The sequence below is a fragment of the Carlito syrichta genome, unplaced genomic scaffold (assembly GCF_000164805.1).
Source record: "Carlito syrichta isolate Samal-C Ts95f unplaced genomic scaffold, Tarsius_syrichta-2.0.1 Scaffold315593, whole genome shotgun sequence".
Taxonomy (NCBI): Eukaryota; Metazoa; Chordata; class Mammalia; order Primates; family Tarsiidae; genus Carlito; species Carlito syrichta.
Window position 1 is genome coordinate 2108343 of NW_007259689.1, and position 13381 is coordinate 2121723.

Sequence of the window (13381 nt, forward strand, 5' to 3'; positions counted from 1 at the left end):
CCTGCTTTGAGCAGTGAGTCTGTGCTGTTATCAACAGGGCCAGGTTTAGGTCCAGAAAGCTTTCGGGGTGAGAGGCAGTTGCTGTTCAGGACACCTGCTGCCCTGGCACAGTGCGGCCATTGTTTCTTCCGTCAAACATGTTCTGGGCAGAGCTGGGTCTGTTTTGGCCTAGGGTTGAGTCTTCACTTTTTTTTCTCTCCATCTTGTTCATCTGGTTTTGCTGATAGGTGTTTAAGACCTGCATGTGATTTGTAGAACTTATTTTCAAGAATGCATGCTGAAATGTCACAGTGGCAGAAGGAGCATCGGGCCAGAGTGGGGGCAGATGATCTGGACTTTCATCCCTGGCTCGCTGGCTGTGTAGCTGAGGGAAGGACATTTGGCCTCTCTGGACATGGGCTTCTTGGAGCGATGAGTGGCCAGGTCCTGAATCCACTATTGTGTTTTGGGTTTGGGGGAATGCTAAGAGCATCAGAGATGGAGTGTGGCCAGGGTCGCTAAGGGCCCTGCTCCTGTGAAGCCATTAAGTAACGGTAGGAGGCTCTCCTTTAATTAGGTGATAGTGGTATGGCTTGGCCAATGACAGAGATGTTTGCATGCCATAGTTGAGTGAGAGACGTAACTGTGATCTCTCTGTGGCAAGTTTGCAGAATAAAAAAATAAGCATTTGATTATTTCTAGGAGACTGCTTTTGTTCATCCCCAGAAGTGTTACTGGACACGGAGGCTTTGAACTTCTAAATTAAGAACTACTGTGTTCAGACAAACATTTTGTAATTTATTAGCTCTTATTGTTCAGATAAGAGGCAATCCACAGATCAGGCTAATACAGCATACATGTCCCATTTCTGATTTGTGTTCCCATAGTCTTAAAAAAAACTTTATTTAAAAAATAATTCTAATTCTCCTAGCAATACATATTAATTGTAGAAAACTTGGAAAATACCTAAAAGGAAATATGAATATCTTCTAATCCCAGAGCCCAGAAATGCTGTTGTTCACACTTGGGCAATTTTCTATTCCATACAGGACCAGGATCATAGCACACATGTTGAACTTAAGCTCAGACTTTTTTCCTGCTGTCTTCCTGTTGAGGTGATTTTTCAGACCGAGGTTTCAGATGAAGGTAGATATGAAAGTCATATTATGCTTGGCACATGTGTGGCAGGGACTGTTTTGTCTTACAGAAATAAAATTGTGCATCCAGGATCAAAAAATGACATCTGTCCTGTCCCCATCTGAATAGGTTTTCAACATTGGGCACGTAGAGGTGTTGTCATAATGATGGCTGTCGTTAACCAGCGGAGACTTCTTAATCTATTAACTCTCAGTGCTTACTAATTGCTTTTGTAAGATTCCCTGGCTGAGTTTTCTGTTGCTGGCGACACCACTCGTGAGCATAGGTTACTCAGACTCTGCTTTTCTTTTCTTTTTTTTTTTTTTTTTGAGTTGGAGTCTCACTCGGTCGCCCAGACTGGAGTGCAGTGGCCGCTCCCGGCCACCGCAGCCTCGACCTGCTGGGCTCCGGCGATCCTTCCGCCTCAGCCTTCCGAGTAGCCGAACTACAGGCGCACGCTACCACGCCCGGCTGACTTTTTGATTTATTGTAGAGATGAGGTCTCGCTGCCCAGGCGGGTCTCGAACCCGCGGGCTCAGGCAATCCACTCACCTCAGCCTCCCAAAGGTGCAGGATTACAGGCTGAGCCACCAAACCCGGCTAGACTGCTTTTCTAGACGCCCTGATTCTTCCAGTGGAAGCAAGGCAGCCTCTGTGGGATAGACCCCCTGTTTGGCAGTAGGCTAGGTAAGGGATTTATTTTGCCCAGATATATTACACATTTGGCAACATTGATGATTTGCTTATTGAATATTGGTTTCTATATAATTTTCTCAATTAGGAAATGAAAGATTATTTACTTCCACCTTTGCACTGTTTCGCCTATACAATTTTCTCTTACACCCTTCACACTGCATCATGAATTCATCCTAAATCCTCAACCATTTGAGAATTTTGAAAGGATCCCTACTTCTGTGTTTTTTGGTGGTGTCCTTTGAAGTCCTGAAATGTTTTCTATTTGACTGAGATCAAATCTGGGTTTCACTTTACTTTTTTAAACATATTGAGCAAGTTAATTTTCTGTCTGAGTTCCTAAGGGGAATGATTCCAGGCCTCTGTGTCCCAAGAATTCAGACTGAGCCTGGCCAGAACATTCCTGTGGTTTTCCACGGGGCAGATCAGCTTGTTCATGAAATTTTCGTTGTAGTTTGTGCTTTCTGTGGTTAATTAAAACATCTGGCTTTTAAATTTTCTACAAACAGAGCATAATCATTAGGTCAGACCTTCTCAATAATGATTAAATGCTTCAATTCTCCCCCCAGAACAACCCCAACTTGTCTTTAGGGTATGTATATACTGCTGCCACTGCTCACTGGTGATTTTAAACATTTGGAAGATGTTGGAGGTTACCCTCCCAAATATGTCCCTTGGAGGGGGGGAGCAAGGGAGGTTAGGGATGCTGATCCTTCTAATGGCCTCTGGCCTTCTCCCCTCCAGGTTGGCGTCACTGTGGGTGAGCCGTTGCCGTCTGTAGCCAAGCATGCTGTGGTCAGATGTGCTCAGCCGTGGATCAGAAACATTTGCTGGATGGAAAATCCAGAAAAGAAAGCTGCTGTGAAAAGCCAAGACCAACGATCACTGAAGCACAATCAGGTTGGTGCAAGATCAGAGAGGCTGGGTCGAGGGGATTGGGCCAATCAGGGAGAGGTGTATTTTATGGACAACCCCAAATGCTTATTCCTAGTTATCCGCAAGAGTCCCAGCATTGTGTGCACGGCAGAGGTACCCTGACAGTCCTGTGTGTAGAGTAGACTGCTGTCTTTCTGTCCCTCTGCCCTGTCCCCTCCTGCCCTCATCTTCCTTCCTTTCCTCTTTCTGAAAAGAGAGGAGGACCTTCCGCACAAAAACCAGAAGCCATAATCGGAGGTCGTCCCTGTTGGCCTCCTTGATGTTGGCTTTGTTTTGGAGAAAAGCCGTGTCTAACCTTATGGAGTTGTACTGGAACTCTCCGAGACCTGCACTCATTTGTGTTTTCACACTATGGAGGGCGGGCCTTGAGACCTGCCTCTTCTTTTGGGGTCACCCTGTCTGTGAGCCCTTGGTTTCCCTGGCAAGATTATACATACCTTCATCTTCTCCCAACCAAAGCTACCCACACATTCATTTCTGGCAGTGTGTTCACTGGGCACTGAGTTACTCATATAGGACAGGGTCCGGAACAAAACAAGTGTCTAAACCGATGCAGAATAGCCTCACTGTGGACCAAGAGGACGAAGCAGCCTAGGTATCCCGACATGTGGCAGGAAAATGGAAAGGGATTCGTTTTGAGAACATATACAGACACTGCAAACAATTTCTGTTGGATATTCAATGGGTACCCCAAATTTTTGTACATAAACAGTTGATAAATACTCACTGGGAAGATGTATGTTACCAGTCTTAGAGAATCCATGAAGTAGTGAATGTCTGTTGATTTGCCCACCCGGCATCCTTTAAGAAGTTACCCAGGCTGGGCGTGGTGGCTTGTACCTATAATCCCAGCACTTTTGGAGGCTGAGATGGGAGGGCTGCTTGAGTCCGGGAGTTCAAGACCAGCCTAGGCAACATAGTGAGATCTCATTTCTATAAAAAATAAAATAATTACCTGAGTGTGGTGGTATGTGCTGCTTGGGAGGCTGAGGCAGAATGATCGCTTGAGTCCAGGATGTCGAGGCTGCAGTGGCTGTGAGTATGCTACTGCACTCCAGCCCGGGCAACAGAATGAAACCCCAACTCATAAAAAAAAAAATATAAAAACAATCACCCAGACTTCCTCTGGGCAGTGGCCCTAGCCTCACTTTCACCTGTGTAGTTAGAGGAGGTGACCCTACTGACTCAGTTTCAGGCATGCGACAGAAGCCTAGCCAGTCGGGATCCCCAGGCTCAGGTCATGGAGGGGCCCTGGTGCTGTCTTTGCACTTAATGAAAAGAGGTTTTTCTTTTTGTGAGCTTGTGGCTGGAGCTGCTCATGGCCATTCCTGATGCCTGCTAGGGATAACCTGAAGAGAGTGACGTCAACACAGAGGAGTCAAAGCAGGGAGACGGAGGGAAGGAGTTGGGAGGGATGGACGCACACACAAACTTACACACACAAATACACATACACAAATGTACACATACATATGCACACACACAAAATACACACAGACACACAAGTGTACACACATACACACAAATACAGACACACACAAATATACACATACATGCACACACACAAATACACATGCAGATACACAGATGTACACACATGCACACACAAATATACACACAGGTATACACGTACACACACAAATACAAACAGACACACAAATGTACGCACACATACAAATAGACACAAATATATACACACGCACATACATACCTATACACAAATGTACACACACACAAATGCCCACAGACACACATATATACACACACATGCACACACACTGTCACACAGATATACACACAGATACATACACAAAGAGACATGCATCTGGCTCTCACTCGGCAGTGCCTGAACGGGCCCCTCCTATTTCACTTCCCTGACTGATTGGCTAGTTCTCTGAGTTAGTGTCTGTCAGTTACATCCAAAGCATCCTAACTGCAATGCCTTTGAGGTGTGAGGTCTTGGTGTAGAATGACTGTGGTGTCAACCCTGTCCTGCGGTCACGTGGTGTAGGGTAGGCCAGGTGGGGATCCAAGTAGCTGATATGCAGTGTGAAAATATCATTAGAGGCGAGAACAGAGTTCAGTGGGCGCAGAGATGGAATTGTAAATTCCACTGGGTGATGGAGAGACTAGCAGAGAGGGCTAATTTTTTCCAAGTCAGGATCTCACTCTGTTGCCCAGGCTGGAGTGCAGTGGCACCATCACGGCTTACTGCAACTTTGGCCTCTTGGGCTCAGGTGATCCTCCAGCCTCAACCTCCTGAGTAGCTAGAACTACAGGTCATGCCACCACGCCTGGCTAATTTTTTTGAGTTTTTTTGTCGAGATAAGATCTCACTGTGTTGTGTTGCCCAAGCTAGTCTTGAACTCCTGGGCTCAAGCAGTCCTCCTGTTATAGCCTCCGGTGTATTAGGATTATAGGTGTGACCCACCATGCCTGGCCAGAGAGGGCTATTATTAACCCAAGAGAAATAGGATTTAGTCTTTAGGACCATTTTTTAAAAGTACATTTAATTCGATTACTTTGCTTTTTGAGTCTAAAGGAAGGGAAGTCTTTTCAGAGTCTGTCTTAAAGTAAATTGAGGTAGGGAAGATAATTTCAGAGTTTTGCTAGTCGTAGAATCTTGTTATTTACTGTAAATGCAATTGTTTAGGGAACAGCCAAATGAGAAGTTATCAGAAAGCTGCCTGGAGTTTATCTTAACACCACAGGGTGACAGCTGCTATTCTCACAAAAGCCTCAGCTGGCTTTCTGTTCTAAGAAGAATTCAATGAATTTCCATGAATTTTTAAGGATTTATTTCCTCTTTTTATTGTTATTTTTATTTTTGGGTTGGAGTCTCACTCTTGCCCAGACTGGAGTGCAGTGGCCGCTCCGGCCACCACAGCCTCGACCTGCTGGGCTCCGGTGATCCTTCCGCCTCAGCCTTCCACGTAACTGGAACTACAGGTGCGCGCTACCATGCCCGGTTAATTTTTTGGTTTATTGTAGAGATGAGGGCTCACCTGCCCAGGTGGATCTGGAACCCGCGGGCTCAGGCAATCCACTCACCTCAGCCTCCCAAAGGCGCGGGATGACAGGTTGAGCCACCGAGCCCGGCTTGACCTCACTTTCTTAATGGTGCCTTCCCCTGCAACAGTGAACTAATGTAAATTTTAATTAATGATAAATTGCACTAATATGGAAAAGTGTGCATATATGTGTAAGTGTACACTTTTTTTCTTAATGATGTCCTTTGAAGCTTAAAAGTTTCTAATTATAACAAAGTTCAATTTATCAGTTATTTTTTCCTTTCAAAGCTCATGATTTTGATGTTTCTAAAAACTCTTTGGCTAATCAAAGCTCATGAAGATTTTCTCCTCTGTTTCTTTCTAGAACTTTTGCTGCTTTGTCCCTTACATTTTGGTCTTAATCCATTTTGGTTAATTTTTATGTATGGTGTGAGGTTTGGATCAACATTCACTTTATTTCATTTTTTGCATTTGGATCCTGGCACCATTTGCTGAAAAAAGACGAATCTTTTGTTTGTTTGTTTGTTTGTTTTGCTTTTTTGAGTTGGAGTCTCACTCCATTGCCCAGGCTGGTGTGCAGTGGCATGCTCACGACCACCCCAGTGTCAACCTGCTGGGCTCCAGCGATCCTTCCACTTCAGCCTTCCAAATAGCTGGAACTACAGGTGTGTGCTACCATGCCCAGCTAATTTTGTGATTTAATGTAGAGATGAGATCTCACCAAGTTGCCCAGGCTGTTCTTGAACCCATGGGCTCAGGCAATCCCCTCACCTCGGCCCCCAAAGTGCTGGGATTATAGGCTTGAGCCACCACACCTGGCCTGAAAAGAATAATCTCTACTCATTGACTTTTCTTGGTACCTTTGTGGAAAATCAAGTGACTATGGATGTAAGGGCTTATTTCTGGACTCTTAGTTCTGTTCCTTGGACTTACATGCCTAGCCTTATACTAGTCCCACACTGTAATAAGGTCTGGGCAATGCATTGTTTCTATGAAAAGAAATGGGCTTCGGCTGCAGTATGTCTCCATGAAAAGCAAGACTCCTCTCCCTTCTTTATGAGTCACTCTATTGAAAGTGCTGGCCTTGAGTGGTTTCTCTTTGGGGTAATTATGGAAACCTGAAATGGAGGATGACAATGTAGAATCGGTCTAGATGCATCTTCCAGATTATTATCTGTATCACTTTAAATTCAAGCGATGTTTTGTTTTCCTTAAAGATGGTGAGCATTTTTATGTCCACTCCCATTCGAGTAAGACGGATTAAACATTTCATTACTTCTGTCTTAATCATTGCCAGTAACTACTGAATGAAGAATTTACAAATCTGGTATATGTTTTCAAAAAATTTCATTAGTGGTGCTATGGATTGAGTCTCATACAGAAAAATATAAATTTCAAAAAATTACTATTTTATCAAGCAGAAAACCTGTGAATTAAAATGCCTTGCTCGAGTTTGATACATAGTGTGCTTCTGTATGTTTGATGAAAATTGGGCATTTTTCATAGTACAACTAAAATGCTAGCTGTGTTTTTGTCCTTATTATTCTATTTTTGTCTTTGTGTTAGTATGGTTTTCAGTAGACTACTGTGAAGACATTAGAATAATTATATTAGAAAAATGAAGGTTGCAGATTTATGTATCTCCTTTAGTTACAACTGCGTAAAAATTATGAACGCATAAAAATTGAGAAGGAGGCCAGGCTTGGCTCAGCCTGTAATCCCAGCGCTATGGGAGGCCAAGGTGAGTGGATTACCTGAGCCCATGGGTTCAAGACCAGCCCGGGCAACTTGACAAGACCTCGTCTCTACAATAAATAAAAAAATTAGCTGGGCGTGGTAGTGTGCATCTATAGTTCTGGCTACTTGGAAGACTGTAGTGGAAGGATCACTGGTGCCCAGTGGGTTAACACTGCATTGGCTGTGAGTGTGCCACTGCTCTCCAGCCTGGGTGACAGAGTGAGACTCCAACTTAAAAAAAAAAAATTGAGAGGAGTTTTTAAAAAGTCATTGCTTTATTGTGATGTTTGAATTCTAGTGGACCATTTTCTCTTATTTTGTTTTGTAATAAAGTTAAAATTTTGTTTGGAACATGACTTTAATGTGAAAAAATATCTAAACTGTGTCTTAGTGAACTACAGCGACATTTCACTTGTCTGGTGTGTAGCTCCTGTTCCTGGGCTTTAATCAGGGATTAAAATCACACTCCATGTGGAGCCTGTTTTCTGCAGTTCCATTAGTAGGTCAAGCCATGCCTCCCGGTTCTCGGAGGGCTCAGATCTCAGGTGTATCTGCTTCCTGCTTTCTTTGTCATCTTCTCATTTCAACCTGGGTAGGCCAGCTTGATGGCAACTGACATTTTGTTACCTCGTCTTTTACTTTCTGGGGCACTCCTTTGGCTGATAATGTCACTCTATTAAAAAACGCATCCACAGAGCAATGTGCAGCTATTCTTTTTTATTGTTCATTTAAAAGAAACAACCATTTGTTGACAGCTGTGAGAAACTGGGAATGGATGTTACCATCTTTCAAGCCAGTCACTCCTTTAGATCTTGTTTTCTTTCTCTCTGGTGCCCTTTAAACATCTTGGTGACCTATTTGCAGAATGGCTCTATGAGGGATGTGGTAGAATGCTCTAGGGGTGTGCAGGGTTGTTGGTTTTGTTGTCCTTTGGGAGCCAAATCAACATGTGGCTGGGGGATGGTGGCCTCTTAGCCATGGTTGACTTGGACAAGAGCCTTTGCTGTCTGAAGGCAGGGCTTCAGAGCAATTGAGCCACTGAAGTCGAGATTGCAGGGCAATTGCCTTTGTGAAGGCTCTGGCCTATTTATCATTGTTTGGGTGAAGCAGAATCAGATCATCTTAGTCACATTCATCAAGTCAACACAAGAATAGAGAGAGTGTCTGGAACTTTCTCTCCCTAGTAGAAACCCCATTTTTGTGTAAATCTGTCATGTGGATGTTTATGATAAACGCATTAATAGAATTTGGGATATTACATCTTTTGAGACTTTGCTTGTCTTTATCTTTTTTATGTTAGATAATCTGTGACATTCAGGTTTCCTTTAAAAGCTTTCAAAGATACCGTATGTGAGTGACATTATTTATTTTCATGTAATTATTGATATAAGAACGAGCAGTACTTTTTCAGTTTCATACTGATCTGTGATGGATAAAACATTTAATTTGATTATAGTGTCCAAATAAGATCTATATTCATGGCATGATGATTAGTCAAAATTTCTGAAATTTCCAAATTGATTATTGGCTCAGAACAGTATTGATCCTCAGCTTCATTCACAAACAAAAATAGTCTCTTAGTTTTTTTATAGAGACAGCATCCAAGCTAGTGATTTATGAGTAATTAATGAGTATCAGCATCAGTCTAGCTTGCATTAGAAAATTGTTCTGTGCAGGTTGCTAAGTGTACCTGGTTTGAGGGGAGAGATGGGATCTCAATATGTCGTCCAGACTGGTTTCAAACTCTTCAAGCGATTTTCCCACCTCAGCCTCTCAAAAGAGCTGGGATTACAGGCATGAGCCACTGTGCCCAGCATATATCCTTTTAAGAATTTTTATAAAAAATAGTTTTTTACTGTTATCATTATGCAGCCGAAGCCCTTTTAAGAACAGATTTTAGAGTCATAGTAACTGTTCTGTGTTTGGTTTTTATAAAGGAGATATTTTTAGGACACTGAAGGTTACAGATAGTTTTTTGCTGCTGTGGCTCTTTTATGGGGTTTCATTAAAGTTTCACAGTGCCTGGGAAGGTAAGACATTAATTAGTGACTTTACCATAGACTTACTGGAGAAATGAAAAGTCTAGAGTTCCAACCATCATGTTAGGTGCTTGATGATTCTGAAATAGGCTGAAGATGACTGCTGGTCTTGGGTAGGCGTTAACATGTGGGTAACAGGGATGTCGCCTTAGTTGTCCTTCATTGCAGCTCAGTTACTTTCCAAGAGAACTTGTTAGCAGTATCCCGTATGGCAGATGCAGGAAGGCCAGGCGGTGGTTTCTGGAGGGAATAGAATGAACTATCTCTGGGGGAGACAGCCAAGATACAAGCCCTTCCAGGGAGAACTAACATTTATTGAGCTTGTCACTTTCTCAGCTTCTGATAGGGGCTGGGGGAGGGGAGAGGACTTCATTTTATCCTCAAGTGATCCTCCTACCTCAGCCTCCCAAGTAGCTTGGACTATAAGCATGCACCACTATCCCTGGCTCATTTTTTAATTTTTTTGTAGAGATGAAGTCTCGCTATGTTGTCCAGGTTGGTCTTGAACTCCTGGCCTCAAGCAATCCTCCTGCCTCGGCCTCCCAAAGTACTGGGATTACAAATGTGAACCACACACCCAATCTACTAATTTAAATTGGAGTCTAGATTTTTTTTCCCCTTCAAACTCCATTATATATACATGTATAAATGAAAGCACTTCCTATAAAGTAGTCGGCCTATAATAAACTCTCTCTATATGTATGTCTCTTTATATTTTTTTATTATTATTATAAAGAATGAGACCCAAGTAATGTATGAATAGAATGAATGCTTTTGAATTTCCAAGGAAACAGTGGTTAAATATGAATGTAGGTTAATCTGGAGAAGTGGCATTTTGTTACTTTTTTTTTTTTTTTTTAAAGAGTCTCACTCTGTTGTCTAGACTGGAGTGCAGTGGCATGATCATGGTTCACCACAACCTTGACCCCCTTGGGCTTAAGTGATCCTCCTGCCATAGCCTCCCAAGTAGCTGGAACTACAGGTGCGTGCTACCATGCCCACCTAATTTTTCGATTTTTCATGGAGACGAGGTCTTGCTATGTTGTCCAGGCTGATCTCAAACTCCTGGGCTCAAGCAATCTTCTCGCCTCTGCCTTCCAAAGTGCTGGAATTACAGATTCAAGCCACCATGCCCCACCTGTTTTGCCATCTTTGATAAATTAGTAGGAGATAGGAGCTAGTTAATGGATGGAGATTTTCAAGCATTTTTCCCTGAGAAAAATACCTCATCACATCTCAGAGGTAGAAGTAAAATTGTAGGGCATGCTTGCGAGGCTTATCTTAGGTTTCATAGCCAAGCCATGTGAACCCAGTCATCCTCACTGTCAACTTGCTATGAGTTACCCAGAGGCACTTGGTTGCTGCAGGAGTCAAATACTCTCAAACAGCTACTTGGAGAAGGAAGGGAGAAGGTGAGCCTTGAGCATTCCTGGCTCCGTCTCCCCCTCTGCAATCCTTATCTGTGAGCTCCCTAGAACGTTGTAGTGGGTGGGACCAAGGCATTGACCTCCTTGATGGTTTCAGACTGTGGTCAATTACTTGCTTTTCTCCTATTTCCAACTGGTAGCGTTCTTAGTTATAGTAACTGGCAGATGTCTACCCGCCCCGATGTCTTTTCCTGCAGTTGCGGCTGTTTCTTAGACCAACAGTGTAGACGCTCACAAAGGTGCAGTTACCCAGAACCCATTCTAAAGATGTGACCACCACCTCCAGCTTTGCCACAGACCTTCCTGGGTGGGTTCTTGGAGTGTGCTTTGCGTAGAAGGGCTTGACTTGGTCTGCTGGGCCTTGGTTGTCTAGCAGTTTTGCGACGCAGCTTGGGACGTAGCAGCTCAGTTGTGATGCTTCTAACACATGCAGCAAAGGGACTACTGTTGCAGATTAAATTATCTTCTGAAATAGACACGGTTCGAGAGCAGTTTGGTGGTATATTTCAGAACTTGAAATCACCGGCACTCTCATGAATATGTTCACTGAAAGTCGTGCCAAGATATTTATGCAAGAGATACTGTAGCATGTTTGTAAAGAATGAAAGTAGCTCTGTGTGCGTGCTTACTTGGAAAGATTTAAGAGAGATATATATATATACACACACACACACACTGTGTGTGTGTATGTGCATGTGTAATGAGAAAATATAGAATCATGTGATCACCATTCCCTTTTATAGAAATTATTTTTAAAAGGTATGTATGTTGGCATATACATTTTTTCCTGAAAATGATTACAATGGTTAATACACTGGAAAACTTTTCCTTTTCTGTATCATTTGAATTTTCTAACCAAGTTCTTTTATTTTATTTCCTTAAAAAACAAAACAAGCTGGGCTCGGTGGCTCAGCCTGAAATCCTGCGCCTTTGGGAGGCTGAGGTGAGTGGATTGCCTAAGCCCGCGGTTTCGAGACCCACCTAGGCAGCGAGATCTTATCTCTATAATAAATCAAAACAAATTCAGCCGGGCGTGCTAGTGCATGCCTGTAATTCCGGCTACTTGGAAGGCTGAGGTTGAAGGATTGCCGGAGCCCAGCAGGTCGAGGCTGCGGTGACCAGGAGTGGCCACTGCACTCCAGTCTGGGTGACAGAGTGAGACTCCAACTCAAAAAAACAAAACAAAACAAAAAAACACACAGAGACTGGCTGGGCAATATGATTATGCAACCTTTTGCTCCACTGTATTTTAGTGTTTTTAATTTTTTAATTTTTTATTTATTTTATTTTATTTATTTTATTTATTTTTTGGGGGGGGTACCAAATTTCTTTATTTGAAGGAATGGTACAAATCAAATAACTGAAGTGGACATTTTGGTGCAACCTATAGAGAAGGCAAAGGAAACCCTGACATGCAAAAACCCTACTAAATGTTCTTAAAAGCACTGAAGTTCTTTTTCTAATGTTCATTTGTCCTTTTTCTTGTCCTCTGTGCAGAGAAAGTAGGTGCTTCTTTGTGGGGAGAGTGGGAAGGTGTGTGTGAAGCTAGCAAATGTTCCCATGAAAACTTATGAGTTACAACATTGCATTGAGGAAGAGAAAGGCAGAGGATATTTACCAAGCGTGATTGGAAGGACAAAGAATCTGATCTTGCTGAAGTGTGTCTGAAGGTGTACCTGCATGCTTAGTTTGTTTGCTTTAAAAGGAGCTTTGGACTGGACTGTATTTGCTTTTCAGACTGCAAGGCTGGAGGTGGCCATGGAAGGCTCCAAAATGTGATTGCTAATCAGGAAAGCTGTTTGCTAAGAAAGCCCGGCCTGCTTGCACTCGAAGTAATGACTGATGCACAGATAAAGCCAGTGTGGCTTTTAAAATAGCTTCTGACTTCTCTATCCAGATGCTGCTTTCCTCTTAATTAAAACCCCTAGACAAAGGTCATAGGTCAAAGGAGGTGACTCTCCTAAGCTCCTCTAACAGCAGCCTCTGCTTAGCTTTTCAGCGCTTCACGGACTTGTCTGGAAACTGTGGCATTTGCTTCTCTATGATGTGACGGACCTCAGCTTGAATGCAGAAATGTAACAATAGATATGAAGATGAATTCTTTTCTTTAGAATGTCTGGAGAATAAACCCCTTGTGAGAGCCCTTATCGACCCCTATTGCAATATGTAATAATGATGTTCCATTTAAAAAAATCTGTGTTTTTCCTGATTTCATAAGATTTCCTTGTTTTCCTTTTATTTTTATTTTTATTTTTTGAGTCAGGGTCTCACTCTGTCGCCCAGGCTGGAGTGCGGTGGCACGATCATATCTTATCGCAGCTTCAACCTCCTGGGCTCAGGTGATCCACCTGTCTCAGCCTTTCCAGTAGCTGGGACTATTGGTGCATGCCATCACACCCAACTAGAGTTTGATTTTTTTTTT

General features: G+C 42.9%; 1 protein-coding gene across 1 annotated transcript in view; it reads left to right on the top strand.

Annotated features, from left to right (window-relative positions):
• The first annotated feature begins 2550 nt into the window (after positions 1-2550).
• The window catches only part of LOC103275636 (amyloid beta A4 precursor protein-binding family B member 2-like), a 126665-nt gene continuing 115834 nt past the window's right edge, over positions 2551-13381 (top strand). The window contains exon 1 of the mRNA XM_021706451.1: positions 2551-2713. The gene's annotated coding sequence lies outside the window, so the exon portion shown is untranslated. The remainder of the gene's footprint in view (positions 2714-13381) is intronic.